The 16617-nt window shown below is 39.8% G+C and overlaps 1 pseudogene; it reads right to left on the reverse strand.

The window, feature by feature from the left end:
- Positions 1–1901: 1901 nt before the first annotated feature.
- On the reverse strand, positions 1902–15565 carry LOC149108845 (uncharacterized; annotated as a pseudogene).
- Positions 15566–16617: the final 1052 nt, after the last annotated feature.

Consider the following 16617-nt stretch of genomic DNA (forward strand, 5'->3'; position numbering starts at 1 on the left):
ATATCTTTTTTTGCACAACCCTCTTTTCTTCCGTTTGAAGTAATTTTCACGTGAAAATGCTTTTTAAGAAAGGGTATGCGCTGTAAGCTTCCGTAAAATGCCTGACTAGTCATGCCTTAATTCCATTTAAGCCCTAAAAATTACCTACTAACCAATGTGAAGATACCAGAGCCAATGGAACACCAAGTGTTTTAAACATGCGATTTATAACGAGTTTTTCAACCGACTTGAAAAATGCTTTATTAAAATGAAAATTATTTCAAATTTTTAATGATGGGTTTATTAGAACTTTATCGGACTTAAGGTGGCACAGAACTAAACTTTGGCCTGAGCTTTGGCAGCTATAACGGCGAGTTACTATGGTTAGAAGAACGGAAATCCTTAGATTAGCTATAAGTTATGGAGACGCCAATCTGTTTCAGGTCTAAAATATTTGGTAATTTATATTGGTTAAAGCAAAATTAGTTTCCCAGCAACACCTATATTGTTGTTTCACGTATTTAGCTATTAAATTTTCTGTGCTTGTAAATGAGTCCCCCGGTAGCCCAATCGGTTACGCATCTGACCTGCTGTGCGGTCGGAAGGGCACATATTCGCTCGACGCCAGTCGGGGGACTCCGCTCTTTTTTTGTTTCAACCTCAATAGATATATTTTTTTGTACAATCCTCTTTTCTTCCGTTTGAAGCAAGTTTGATGTGAAAATGCTTTTTAATAATGGGTATCCAGTGTGAGCTTCCGTAAAATGCCTGACTAGTCATGCCTTCATTCCTTTTTAAGCTAAAAATTACCTACTAACCAATATGAAGATACCAGAGCCAATCGAACACCAAGCGTTTTGAACATGTGATTTATAACAAGTTTATCAACCGACTTGAAAAACGCTTTCTTAAAATGAAAAATTATTTAAAATTTTTCATGTTGGTATTATTAGAACTTTATCAGACTAAATTTGGCACAGAGTTAAACTTTGACCTAAGCTTTGGCAGCTATGAAAGGTTTGCTAAGGCGGCGAGTTACTATTGTTACAGGAACGGAATTCCTTAGAGTAGCTATATACGCTCGACGCCAGTCGGGGGACTCCGCTTTTAATCTTTTTTTATTTTTCCTTTGAACCCAATTTTCTTTTTTTTTTTGTACAATCCTCTTTTCTTCCGTTTGAACTAAGTTCTATGTGAAATGCTTTTTTATCTCGTTCCATTTTACTCCTCGGAAGGGTTTGGGGACTGCTCTCGTCGCGCTCGTTTGCTGAAGCACGTTTAATAAGTTAAGCAAACACCGTGAGCAAACAAATTTCTGGCGTAAATAAGGCCACTAGCGTGACGTTTATTTTTCTCAAATATCCTATCTTAAAATAACAAGCGTTTGATGATATCTTCAGCAAAGGTGGGGCACGAAAAAACCGCCACAAGCCACACAATGTGGCCGCCCCACCAAGACGAGAGCAGGACCCAGCCGACGATGAAAAAATGATTTTACCGATTCTTTTATCCGGTTAAATATCAGAATAATGTAAAAAGTGCTTCTAATAAAACCCAAGTATGCCAAGTCTTGAAGCAGCCCAAGTCTGACCTCCGAAGACATGACAAGTGTCAAATTGTTATTGTAGATCTGTAGTGTGAATACGCGTAATTAACGAGCCGCAGCTCCTGACTGTCCAGCATGTTAATCACACTTCAACTACAGCAACTTAAGGCTACAAGCAAGAATAGTGCCACAGCTCATAACTGACTGGCGTGTTAAGTGCGTAACGCTACTAAAGGGATACGTATAACTATAGGCATGAACAGTGCCAAAGCTCATGACTGACTGGTGTGTCCATGCCATTGGAGACACTACATTACATAAAGTAAATATTTCATCAATCAACAGCACCTACGCACCGACTAGGACGATAAACAAGTTAATTAGCGGCAAGGGTGTCGTTTCGGATATTTAGCTTAAATGCATCGGACTTCCAGCGACCAAGAGCCCTGATCTGAGAATCGGAGAAACCTAGGTCAGCAGGGTGGCAGACAGCCCCGATGCGAAAGCTGTGGCTTTTGTATCGGCTCGAAACAAGAGCACAAAACGATAGGCAAGAGCGAAGTTGAGCATTGAACTGAGTCATGGTAACGGGACGGTTGTGTAGGCAGAACAGCGGACCTGGCGAAAACAGCCTTAGTTTGCAGTAATCGAGCATCGCCTGCATTGGGCAAAATGGAGAAGCAGGGTGCAATAATTATGTCCACAGGCCGGTTGCTGGTGTTATGTTTGAAGTGACAAATAGTTATCTTTAGGGATCGTATGCAGCCGTCCGCCGATAAGAATGAGAGGCTTTTAAATTGGACGACTGAGTCGCCGGACGCAGGGCTCGTGCTCGCTGGTTCTCCAATGCGGAAAAAGCCGTAAAAGGCCGTTAGAAACATAGCGGTAAAAAGAGAACGTTGAGCTGCCGAAGAGTTGGTGTGCTGCAGTGAACTCACAAGTTGAAAAAGAACGGGCTTGGTAATGGGAAGTCTAGTGTCGGGTGATCGTTGTTTTCCGACCGCTGTCAAAAGTTTTTGAATCAAAAAGGTCTTAGTGGGGTCACGTAACCCCTTCATTTTGTGTACATAACTAATGGCTGATAAATAAGAAGTTAAAGTAGAAGCAGCTAATTTGCGTGCACGTAGGTAAGATATAAATAGCGCGATTGCGGCCGTAGTGATGGGCAGAATAAGAGAATGCGGGCAAACGAAGCGTTTATAAAAGTCACGAAAGACTGACCAAGCCCGGGAATATAACTTTCGCGACCCTGCGGACAGGGCTGCGGAGAGAAGATCGTTCAGGGAAGCGACCAGCTCTTCGGCAGAAGGTTGTCTGGCACTTGAGACGGCATTTCGTCCGCCTCCGGAAAAATTTGTTTGAACTGATTGACCTGCAAGCGGGATAACAGATCAGCACATGAATTGTTTACTCCCGCGATATGCCGAGCCCGAAATAAAATGTTGTGCTTGAGCGAAGTAAGAACTAAGTCCCAAATGAGTAACATGGTGAGCTTATGTTTTGAAGTTTGCGGTTAATGACTTCAACTAGTGCTGAATTGTCGGTCACAAAGCACACGCATTGATTAGCCATTGTCGACCCCCAAATATGTAATGCAATAACGATGGGAAAGATCTCCAGAAAAGTGATGTTTAAGGAGCGCCACGACTCGGGCCATGAACCGTAAAACCATTTTCGACCAAAAACTGCACCATAGCCTTTGGAACCGGCTGCGTCCCGCTCAGGAGGCCGAAATTAACAGTGCATGCGATCTAAGTAATCTCAGTGCGCCCGCCCACTTTCATCTGATTGGAGGTTCCTAAGTGATCTGCCATTGCTGCTCCACCCAAATAACCTTGACGTCTATTACCAACAGTCAAGAAAATGGCTCGATATAAAATGACATTATATGTGCTGCATATAATGTTTCTTTTAATAATGGGTATAAAATTTAAGCTTCCGTAAAATGCCTGACTAGTCATGCCTTCATTCTTTTTAAGCGCTAAAAATTACCTAGTAAACAATATAAAGATACCAGAACCAATGCAACACCAAGTGTTTTAAACACGTGATTTAAAGCGAGTTTATCAACCAAGTGTGGCGCATTTATCCAAGTGTGCCACTTTTTTTTAAGTGTGGCGCATTTTTCCAAGTGTGCTGCATTTTTCAAGTGTGCCACATTTTTCCAACTGTCCCGCATGTTTCTAAATGTGCTGCATTTTACAAAGTGTGCCGCAATTATCCAAGTGTGGCGCATTTTTCCAAGTGTGCCGCATGGTTCCAGGTGTGCAGCATTTTTCCAAGTGTGGCGCATTATCCAAGTGTGGTTCATTTTCTTAACTGTGGCGCATTATTCCAAGTGTGCCGCATTTTCTTATGTGTGGCGCATTTTTTCAAGGGTGCCGTATTTTCTTAGGTGTGGCACAATTTTCCAAGTGTGCCGTATTTTTTTCAAAGGGGCGCATTTTTACAAGTGTGCCGCATTTCTTAAGTGTGGCGCATTTTTCTAAGGGGGCATTTTATCCATGTGTGCGCCATTTTTCCAAGTGTGGCGCTTTTTTGCGAGTGTGCCGCATTTTCTTAAGTGTGGCGCATTTTTTTAAAGGGGGCCGCTTTTTTCTTAAGTGTTGCGCATTTTTCCAAGTGTGCCGCATTTTCTTAACTGTGGCACAATTGCATTTATCCATGTGTGCCCCATTTTCCCAAGAGTTGCGCATTATTCCAAGTGTGCCGCATTTTCTTAAGTGTGGTGCATTTTTTCAACTGTGCCGCATTTTCTCAGGTGTGGCGCATTTTTCCAAGTGTGCCTCATTTTCTTAAGTGTGCCGCATTTTTTGAAGTGTGCCGCATTTTCTTAAGTATGGCGCATTTTTCCAATGGTGCCGCATTTTCTTAAGTGTAGCATTTTTCTATGTGTGCGGCATTTTCTAAAGTGTGGCGGATTTATTCAAGTGTGCCCAATTTTTCTAAGTGAGGCGCAATTATCCAAGTGTGGGGCATTTTTGCAAGTGTGCTGCATTTTCTTAAGTTTAACACATTTTTCCAAGTGTGCCGTATTTTCTTAAGTGTGGCGCATTTTTCCAAGTGTGCCGCATTTTCTTAAGTGTGGCTCATTTTTCTAAGTGTGCCGCATTTTCTTAAGTGTGCCGCATTTTTCCAAGTGTGCCCTATTTTCTTAAGTGAGGCGCATCTTCCAAGTGTGCCGCATTTTCTTAAGTGTGGTGCATTTTTGCAAGTGGTCCGCATTTTCCTAAGTGTGGGGCATTTGTTTAAGTGTGGCGCAGTTTTCCAAGTGTTCTGCATTTTCTTAATTCTAACCCATTTTTCCAAGTGTGCCGCATTTCCCTAAGTTTAACACATTTTTCTAAGTGTGCCGCATTTTCTTAAGTGTGGGGCATTTTTGCAAGTGTGCCAGATTTTCTTAAGTGTGGCTCAATTTTCCAAGTGTGCCGAATTTTGTTAAGTGTGGCGCATTTTTCAGGTAGGCCGCATTTTCTTAAGGTTGGCGCATTTTTCCGAGTTTGCCGCATTTTCTTATGTGTGGCGCATTTTTCCAAGTGCGCCGCGTTTTCTTAAGTTTGGCGCATTTTTAGAAATGTGCCTTTTTTTGTAAGTGTGGCGCATTTTTCCAGGTATGCCGCATTTTTTAAGTGTGGTGGATTTATCTAAGCATGCCTAATTTTTTTAAGTGAGGCGCATTTATTCAAGTGTGGCGTATTTTTCCAAGTGTGCCGCATTTTTTTAAGTGTGGGGCATTTTTCCAAGTGTGCCGCATTTTCTTAAGTAAGGGGCATTTTTTTTAAGTGTGCCGCATTTTCTTATGGGTGGCGCTTTTTTCCAAGTGCATGTGCCGCATTTTCTTAAATGTGTCGCATTTTTCCGAGTGTGCCGCATTTTTTAAAGTTAGGCGCATTTTTCCAAGTGTGCCGCATTTTCTTAAGTGTGGCCCATTTTTTTAAGTTCGCCGCATTTTTTTAAGTGTAACAGATTTTTTCAAGTGTGGCGCATTTTCTAAAGTGTGGCGCATTTTTCTAGGTGTTCTGCATTTTCTCAAGGTTGGCGCATTTTTGGGAGTGTGCCGCATTTTCTTATGTGTGGCGCATTTTTTCAAGGGTGCCGTATTTTCTTAGGTGTGGCACAATTTTCCAAGTGTGCCGTAGTTTTTTCAAAGGGGCGCATTTTTGTCGCATTTTCTTAAGTTAGGCGCTTGCTTCCAAGGGTGCTTCATTTTGTTAAGTGTGGTGCATTTTTGCAAGTGGTCCGCAGTTTCCTAAATGTGGCGCATTTGTCCAAGTGTGGCGTATTTTTCCAAGTGTGCTACTTTTTCTTAAGTTTGGCGCATTTTTCAAAGTTTGCCGTATTTTTTTATGTGTGGCGCATTTTTTCGAGTGCGCCGCATTTTTTTAAGTGAGGCGCATTTATCCAAGTGTGCCGCTTTTTTTTTTAAGTGGGGCGCATTTTTTAAAGAGTGCCGCATTTTGTTAAGTGTGGCGCATTTTTGCAAGTGTGCCGCATTTGTGACCTCTCATGCGAAAACGTCACTAACGCATATCCGTGAAACGGTCAAAACGAACGGTTGGCGAACGGCTGACGAACGGATGTTCCAGCCGTTCAAAACGGTTTTGAGTACCGTTGAAACGGCCACGGAAAAATTTTGAACGGATGCTATTAACGTTCGAACGGCACGGAAAATATTTCGAACGGATGATGCCAGCCGTTCGAACGGTGAACGAAAAATTTCGAACGGATGACGCCAGGCGTTCGAACGGCTAACGAAAAATTTCGAACGGATGATGCCAACCGCTCGAACGGCTAAAGAAATGTTTGGAACATAGTATTTTCAGGCGTTCGAACGGCCGAAGAAAATGGTTCGTATTGAGCGGATGGTGAAAATGCGGGAGATCTTGATGTTTTGATAAATGACGTGTTTTTGCTCCCCTTTCGTAGGTCTACAGCTGTAATTCTTATTACACACTTCTTCATTTCTGCCTTCAAAACTTGACAAAACTTAGAAATGGACACCAAAAGCTGTTAACAGAATAAAAGCGGCAATAATTGTTTCCCATCTCGGACCCCTGAATCTGTCTCTTCGCAATGATGTGCGGAAATTTGCATACCAATCGTCGACCCGTTGTGCGTGACCTGTAACGCAAATTTTGTTGATAGAGATCAAGCGTGTTTCGACAGAACTCAGTAGTAAACAATAACTTTGTCTTGTTTTAACATCTCTCCTCAGAGTAGAGCACCAAGTTTATTTTAATATTATGTCCTGTCTGTCCTTTGGTAATACCTCGTCAATCGATTTGATTCATTGTAATATTCCGGATTTGAGTTTTCCAAAGAGAAAGAAAGAACGTCTTTTCTAATGGGCCTTTAGTTAGAGTGCAGCGCGAAAAACGGCGAGCGAAAAAATAGGGGAGAGGCCCATTCTCTCGCCACGCGTTGTGCGGGTATAATTGCTATCGTTTAAAGTTTCCTTGACAATCCGTTCGAAACAATCGTAACACCGCGTAGCACGAGCCGTTATGACATCTGTTCAAAGTATTTATTTCTTGAACCGTGATTTTAAATATAGTTTTACTTTCAGAACGGACAAACGTGGCCATTTAAATTGGAAAGGTTGAATGTTTGTTTTAAACGAACACAGCCATTCGGGCGGCTGTATAAAGTTCCTTCTGAACAGATAATCCCAGCCGTTCGAAAGAATGAATCCCATCTAGATACCGTTGGCTGATCGAACGACTGATTACTTTTGTGTGAACGAATAACAGCAGCCGTTCGAACAGCTGAATACTATTTTCCCGAACGGGTGACATTAGCTGTTCGAACCACCGCAGTTCCTTTCAAACGGATAACATCGGCCGTTCAAAAAGCTGCACTTTTTTTCCAACGGATAACCTCAGCCGTTCGAACGGATAACTATTTTTTCGAACGGATGACCATTTTTTTCAAACGGATGAAGACTTTGTTCGAACGGACGACCTCAGCCGTTCCAACGGATGACGATTTTTATCGAACGGATAACCTCAGCCGTTCGAACATATAAAGATTTTTTTCGAACGAAAAACCTCAGCCGCTCAAACGGATAAAGATTTCTTTCAAACGGATAGCAGCAGCCCCTCCAACGACTAGAATTTTTTTTGAACGGATGATCCAATCCGTTCGAACGGCATTCCATCAATCACGCACGGATGACAAACGGATGACAAACGGATGGGAAACGGCAAGCGAACGGTTTTTAAGCGTTCAAACGAATAGCCGTAGTACGCGTTTTCCCGTGAGAGGACACATTTTCTTAAGGTTGGCGTATTTTTCTGAGTGTGCCGCATTTTCTTATGTGTGCCGCATTTTTCCAAGGTGCCGCATTTTCTTAAGTGTGGCGCATTTTTCCAAGTGTGCCGCATTTCCTTAAATGTGGCGCATTTTTCCAAGTGTGCCCCATTTTCTTAAGTGTGTCGCATTTTTCCGAGTGTGCCACATTTTCTTATGTTTGGCGCATTTTTCCAAGTGTGCCGCATTTTCTTAAGTGTGGCGCATTTTCTTAAGTGTGACGCATTTTTCCAAGTGTGCCCCATTTTCTTAAGTTTGGCGCATTTTTCCGAGTGTGCCGCATTTTCTTATGTGTGACGCATTTTTCCAAGTGTGCCGCGTTTTCTTAAGTGTGGCGCATTTTTCCAAGTGTGCCGCATTTTCTTAAGTTTGGCATGGCGCATTTTTCCAAGTGTTCTGCATTTTTTCAAGTGTGGCGCATTTTTTTAAGTGTGGCGCATTTTCTTAAGTGTGGCGTATTTTTCCAAGTGTGCCGCATTTTCTTAAGTGTTGTGTATCTTTTAAAGTTTGCCTCATTTTCTTAAGTTTGGCGCATGTTTGGAAGTGTGCGGCATTTTCTTAAGTTTGGCGCATTTTTCCAAGTGTGCCGCATTTTCTTAATTTTATATTGCCCGAAAAAAAAAAGTACATGTACATGAAAATGTCAGACCAGAGCTGTCAAGCCCTATCATAAGCGCTGGACTCACTGTTAAACTCTTTGAAGTGAATCAATTATATTAGTGTAGGATGAATTATGACTTTGTGTCATTAGAGCATAAGGCTTTTTTCACTCATTTTGTATTTTAAATGTTTGTTTGGTTTCAGTTGTCTGCCTCACAAAATTATGACATGATAATTCAATTGTTTACTATTGAGGAAATTCAGTCTAATTCATTGTAGTGCTTTCTAAGCTTTATTGAAATTCATCTTTTACTATTTTAGTTTTTAAGGCTCATTCCAGTCTTTGTTGCAGTGCTAGTAGCCAAGGTATGGCAAACCATAATTATTCCTTTTTCATCTTTCTTTATCATTGATAATGCTAATGCTAAGCTGCATTGGAAATCTTTCTAAATTTACATCATGATTTTGTTATTCCATAGTTTTTATACATTTCATGAGTTTTTCTTTTTATAAATCATTTGACAGGTTTTCATAGCGTTAGGGTTTGTTGCAGTTCTCGAGTTTGTCTGGTTACATGCAGTCCCCCCCCCCCCCCCCTAGCAAATCTATAGGTTATTGTTTAATTTTCAATATACACTGATTAATAATTTGTGAAGTGGAAAATTAATTTCAAAGTAATGTTATTGTTTCCAGGCTTTATTGAACCGTTTTCTGACCTGCACTATGAAAGGGTATATTATTGTACATAACCAATAAATTTAATCTGGATTAAAATGTGTATGGATATTAAATGAACTTATGTCAAGAGAACAACCAAAATTTGCAAAATAACCAAAATTTGATGAGTCTTCTGTGACAGTCGTTTACCCGTGCTCTGCAGGTGAATCTCACGATCTGGATGGCCTCTTGTGTGTTCAACGGAGACCGTTTAAGTCCGGCCGGAACGAGACCGCGGTGGCTGAACCAGTGTTGTTGGCGTATTCGTCTGACAGTACTTACCAAACTGACATAGTTGTTCGCAATTAAGTCGTTCGCTCTGTCGTCCAAGTTAACGTAACATAGTAGATTGACTGAATACAAACGAGCCACGAGAAAAGGTGATGCCAACAATCACTTTGCTGTAAATCATCAACTGATGATATACAATATTGACTATCATTCTGCTCAATGCTTAACCTACAGTACAAAGTATTTTAAACAACTGACTCTGGAAAGCTGGTACACTAACATATAACAAACGTCTCTTAACAGATGTCAACGAGTACTGGCGCCTTACAAACGACTTATCCCACGACGTAAACGAAACCAACAAGCGGACTTTTAACAGACCGACCTAATTCGACTAACAATAGACGGACCTCAAACCGACCAATTTGACTAACAATAGACAGACTGAGACCGACCAATGATTGATGACAAAATTACACGAGTCTTTCAGCCAATACCATCGTGACTAAACTGACCAATCACTTTCAATGGACCAGACTTATAACATCATCGACTGACAAACACTACTAGATTCATATGAAGACATGATTGATCTTCGCAGTTATGCACAAAACTTTAGTAATTTTCAAATTAAAGCCTGAAAAAAATTTAGGCCCGACCGGGATTCGAACCCATGACCTCTGCGATACCGGTGCAGTGCTCTACCGACTGAGCTATCAAGCCTTTTGAGAGCTGGGCACTTTGCGAGTTCGTAATATATCCGTAATATACTACTAGATTCACTTGACTCTGAAGATGACTTCCGCTCAGGTTGTCGAAACGTCAGTCTCTAGCCTCTGCCAGGCGCTCAGTTAGTTGGGGCGCAGCGCGAAAAACAGTGCGCAAAAAAAATAAAAATAGCGCGGCCATAGGAAGCGAAAGAACGCCAATGGGCAAACTTAACAAATGTCGTTCCGCCTACTTATAGACCGCCTACAGGGACCCATAACATGACCGCTGGCTTGTGGTTTTCAGTAGTCAACATGTTTACGGAATATTTCAAACTTTGTCCCTCGAAAGCACATTAAATTCCAATAAAATGTCTAAGATCCTAAACCTAAAATTTGGAAGAGGCTAGTCAGTCACCAACAACAGTTTTTTTTTCAGAACTACCCTCACCCAGATGATAACACAAACGATCTACTGATACTCCTGGGTTCAAACCATTTACTACTTATTAAATTGGGCCCAGAAGAGTTTTTTCGCAATATCACACAAACCTCTCACCACAGTACGCCTCTGTTTTCTCAAAAACAAAACCAAGGGGCCGTCCAAGTGGTTAATTACTTTTCGCTTTCTCTGTTTGAAGTTGTTAGTAGTTATTGAATTTTAATTACACTGATGTTTTGGCGCAGCGCGAAATATAAGCTATATTTTTAGCGCTTTCGGTCTCCTTTCGGACATCTTCATAACTATACGGACACCTTTCTTTTACAGACAATTCACTTTGTCCCCAAAAAATCAAAATTACCACGGTCTCTAAACGCAGTCACTCAGCTTGTCTCCCTCCCTCCGGAAAATAATGGCCTCAAAGCGAACATTTTATTTTCCTACTGCACCAGCGGGACCCCAAAGTGCGTTCTTTCTAAGCGACTGCCAGGTTGTTATGTAAAGTAAAGAATGCTGCAGACTTTGAAATAAAGAATGTTATTTCCCCTCCTTGACTGCAACCTGTTCAGAAGACTCTCATTAGCTGCCTTCACCCAAGCCGCAAGACGCAAAAAGCGGACTCTTTGGACAAGAACGGTAAGTTGTACAACACCCATGTAAATATCTTCCTTAAAAAGGTGCAGCAATGAGTGTCCAATTAGATTGCAAATTGTCTTTTCGATAGTCTTTTACTTACAAGTGATGATCCTATCTTATTAGCGAACGCCGAGCGAGCTCAAACGTAAGTTCTGAAACCCTTATTATACAACTCTAAAAGATTCAACCAGTTCAATCTCGTAATCACAATAACTGGCCGTTTCTGTCTAGCGTTCCGTATTAGTTTGAGGTGCACAAAATAATTTTCCTTACGTAATTAAGAAGATCACGATCGGTCAGAACCACTCATTTAATCATACCTAAACAGCATTATTCTCTTCTAATTACCTCCAATATTTTGTAAAATTTTCCAGAAAGTCCCGAAAATACCCAAATCCGTCCTCGCAGGAAAAAATGTCAGTGTCACTGTATCCCTTTCTAAATAGAATATCAATTATTAATCGTTCTCTTTGTTAAAAATTGTACTTTAATCTGTGTTTTGAGTGCGATAATTCGGGTCGGCTGTTCGAGCTGAGCGGCCAATTTCCTTCTTTTTTTTTTTTAACTTGAGGGTATTGAGAAAAGCAGTAATAAAAACACCGATAATAGGATCGTGGAGAGGTGCGACATGTACTGACAATTAATGAATGAGTGAGGTTTGTCAAGCAAATTGTTTTACTAGGTATCACTGCAGTTAAATACCAGATCAAACACAGCAGAATAAAATAGATCTGTGGAGCATTTAAGTTTACAGTAGTGAGTTGATTGTAGCGATATGACTTCGCGACTCGGTAAAGCCTGGTTCACATGCACTTGTGAGATAAGCATAACACAAGTGAAATAAGCACAAGCATAAGCACAAGAAAAAGAAACATGTTCCTTTTTTTCTCATGCTTGCGCTTATGCTTATTTCACTTGTGTTATGCTTATCTCACAAGTGTGAACCAGGCTTAAATACGCCGAGATGGAAGATACATTGATAGTGACCTCAAAAGCAACACTAAGGAAATCACCGCAAGTCGATTTGAAAATAGCTTGCTATGCAGCTCAATACGGAAGAGCCTCATCTAACAGTGGCGAGTGCTGCTTTGTTGAAATATCCCCTCTCTTGCATTCCTGCACTCGGGAAGAATTTTCGCAAACATATTTGTTTAATTCGTCCCCCCCCATTTCGTTTCTGTCTGTGAAGAATTCGGTTTCATGTGAACAAGTCTACAAACGAAATTGCGTACACTTAAACACATAGTAATTGCATACATCACATATTAGCGGTAATCGTTATCGAAACCATAATATTATTTTGATTCTGTTACTTCTACTTCTTTAACGTTAGAAATGTCGATGTTTAACTTTGCCGCCTTCGTTTTTCTTGTGCTTATGGCCTCATATCTGCGGAAACTCTAGTTTCTGTCAGCCATTTTTGTTTCTGTTTTTTTGTTCTCGTATAATTTACTTGGTAGGAAGGGGGATAATTTTGATTTGTCCGAGATAGCGAACCAATCAGATTGCTTTAAAAGACGCCAAGATCACTAAGCTTATAATTCTGTTAGCTAAAAGGCGATATAGATCTATTACGATCATGCTGTGACTCAAATTGCCGAAAATTCGTAGTACGAAAATCCAGAAAGTTCTCGAGCTTCAAATCCAATCGACACTTTGGCATTGTTTTTGAAGATAGTTAAAAAATATCCCAATTCTAATAGTTTTATTGTTAATGATCTGGTTTCCCCGTGAAGTAAAAAAAAAAAAAAAAAAAATGTCAACGTTTTCAGTGTCTACAATTTTATCATATTCGTAGCAAAGGGAAAGTAGCGCGAAAAAATACATTTGTACTTGCTACGGTGTAATACAACAAACATAAGACTGAAGAAATGCGAGACCAGTAGTTCAAGAAACGAAGAAAATGCAACGCTAATTCCAAAGTGTGCAATTTAATAACTCATGGAAGAATCGAAATATATTGCAATATTCGCTAAGCATCACACTGGACAATACAGGGGACGTCAAAGCGGTTAGTTAAATGTTTTTTCTTTCTTAGTGGGAGAGTTTATGTATTGTTATTCCTTTTAATTTTATCAGTGATTTAAATACGCTTCTCTAAAGCAACCATTGCTATTGTTATTGTTATTATTATATATATCATTTTAACACAGCATGACATGCAATATCCCCAAAATTATTTTTCTATTTTTGTGACTTTTATTTCTTACCAAATGTTCATCTCGGTAAACTACAGGCTGTAAACAGAAAGTTAGAAGTTAATCACTCTTGATAAAATGGTCCCAGAGCGCCTCAACCTAATTCCAAAAAAAAACAACAACAACAACAACAAAAAAAAAGAAAGAAAGAAAGAAAGAAAGAAAGAAAGAAAGAAAGAAAGAAAGAAAGAAAGAAAGAAAGAAAATGCGTATCTCATTTTTATATTTTCATACAAAAAAGCTCGGAGTTTGGGAAATCAATAATGCCGAGATTGTAGAATGCCTTTTTAGTATATGTAATATTTCAGTTTTGAATAGTACAATATAAATATGAAGCAATATTGATACAACACTACAACACCCTACGGTTCTTAATGATTTTCCTATTTCTAATACTTTGATTTGTATTTTGAACTTCTATTAGCAAAGGCAAATTAGATTTTGGTCACTCTTGATTGGCCTCACAGCACCCAAATCGCTTTCGAAAAAAAGTCTTCATCCCTTTAGGGCACATACTTGGGGAGATGCGTTGGCTTTAACCCAAGCTGTTTCTCATGCTGTTTGATTAATATCTGAAATAAAGAATGCTGCACGTTGAATATGTACTACGCCTCCTTGACTAGTACTTATAAAGACGCTTTCCTGTTTTACTTTATCCACGCTTCACACGTTCCAAGCCAACTCTTCAGACGAAAACCGGTAAGCTACAATTGAAAGCCTTGCAATGTTCTCTTAAGAAGGTGTGGCAACGCTTTGATATTCTCGTAAGAAGGTGTGGCAACGTAGTTTCAGCTAGATATTGTAAATAGTTTCAGCTAAGTAGTTTTTCAGCTAAATATTGTTCTCTTAAGAAGGTGTGTCAACGTAGTTTCAGCTAAATATTGTAACTCTATAATTGTCGCAATAATAAGAGTGCGCATATCACAATTAAGATGACTTTTGCGATGGCCCTGCACCTGCAAGCCGTCAGAATATTACATAAGTGAACGCCGAGCGAGCAGTAACCGATGTCTTGACACATTTCTTCTCAAATTTGGGTTCTGGGGATTTATTAGTAAACTAAGATTTTTAATATACATTGCTTCATTCTACAATTGCAAGGTGCAAGCTACAATTCGACAGATTCAAATTAATTTCACAGTTTTATCGTTCGTTTGAAGTTGGTTAATTTCCATCTGGTCTATAAGTAGTGCATCATTTTAACCGAACACATTACATAGATCTCGATTTTCTTGACGGGAGGCTTTCCGAGTACGGGCCTGAAACTACAATCATGGACAAAAGTGTTGGGACAAATTTGCACTTTTGGCACTTTTGCGCACACGCCAGAAGCGAATACAACTTCACATGCCTAACTTCGCCTCCCACCCCCATACAATGTTGAAAACTAGTACCTGCAATTTCACCTGATTTTCAACACTGTGTTGGGTGGGGAGGGGGGTCAGCAACGCGTTTTTAAAGGATATAACAGCTTTTTTTTCAAACTTCAGTTCTAAAACACAGATAATTTGTTACATTACATAAGTGTCCCAAAGACTTTTGTCCACGATTGTAGGCATGAAAAATATCCAATAAGGACTTATTAGGACTTTGTAAGAAACCTTTTCGAAAAATGAGACACCAGATTCAATTTTATGCTGTTAAACATGACCTGTATTTTGCCAACATTTTCTGCTTTTAGTTCAAAGGAGGTTTTCAAATTATCCGCAAAATCACTATATCAACGGGATTTAAAATTCTTAACTTAAAAAAAAATACACAAGACTAGTTATTATAACTACTTGTTAAAACTCGACTTCAATTAAACTTATTCTCATACGTATTTGGACGGTGCTTTATTCTCGCACCTTAATTAATTTTAACCCACGAATAAAAGGCCGCCTGACCGCATGCAGAATAATCTGAAATCGGGCACATGATCGGGCAAAAAACAAAACAAAACAAAACAAAACGCACTTTGAGCGCATTTTCAAATTTTCGCAAATTTCTTGGCATAAAAACAAAAACAAAAATTATTGGAATTTTTAAATATTATTCAATCACCTGAGGGTGTCATCTGGCAAAATATGGCAGAATCTTTCGTTGACGAGTTCTTCATCTTATCAGGCAGCCATTCTAAATTTTCGGCACCTTGTCGCGCCCACAGCCGTTTATCAGCAGCGTTTTTGATGAAAGTTACAGTTTTCTTAAAAGGCCCCATCCACACAACGCCGAAAGAAGCTTTATTTTTAACGGTTAAGCATACCGTTTACAGTAATCCGTTACGAAACAGATCTTTTCGAAAACGCTCTTCAAGCCGGAGGAATTTTAAGACACCGGCCTGCTGTTTTAGTGTGGACTGAAAACATTGTAAAAAGGAGCTTTTCGACAACAATGACTTCACGATAATCATGTTTTCCTCAAACACAACTTGTCCAAAATGACCGGTGATTGTTGCGCTTTTACTGTTTTCCTTCGTCGTTTGGACAGCGAATATTTGATGCGTTTTCAGAATGGAAACTCTCCGTTGGTCTCTTTGAATTTCTCCAGCGCAACGCGGACCTCCCAGATGTTAAAATGTCGGACATGAGTGAAAACGAAAAAAAAAAAAAAAAAAAGATAAAAAGAAAAAGGAACGAATTTCCCAGATTACTACAACTTGCCACATGCATGGTAAGACTACATTAGGTTTATCTGGAGAAATATGAGCGGAAGCTTGCTGTCTCTGGTGAAACTGGTGAAATTTACATTTTCTGTGAGAAGAAGAACTGTGGTGAATGGAATACAATTAAAACGAAATAATAGTATCTACATAAAGCTCTTTAAGCTTGAGCGATGTTGTACAGATTATAAACAATTATTTTGTGATATCCAGAGTAACGATGTCGAGGTAGGGGTTTTCAGCCGAAGCCGAAGGCTGAGGCTGTAAACCCTCACCGAGACCTTGATTACTCTAGATATCACTAAAACCAAATCTAATAATTGTTTTATTATACACTGAACGAAAAAAAAATTAATGGAAGTCATGTTTTTGCTTCTTCATTGACGGTAAGCAACATAAAGCGCGCGAACTTGACATGATTACCCTTAGAAATCATGCACCGTGGACATACATGACATGTTGCCCGTGACCTTGAGTGTCCTTGACATGATTATTGTATGATCTGCAGCTAGATGACGTCACAGTCGCTGATTTCGAGAATTCACTGTACACTTTCGGCCAATCAGAAAAGAGATAGTAAGTTCAATGTATAAAATATAATAGTTTTTGAC

This window comes from Orbicella faveolata, unplaced genomic scaffold, assembly GCF_042242905.1.
Source record: "Orbicella faveolata isolate gen_17 unplaced genomic scaffold, um_ofav_v1 contig_25, whole genome shotgun sequence".
NCBI classification, from domain to species: Eukaryota; Metazoa; Cnidaria; class Anthozoa; order Scleractinia; family Merulinidae; genus Orbicella; species Orbicella faveolata.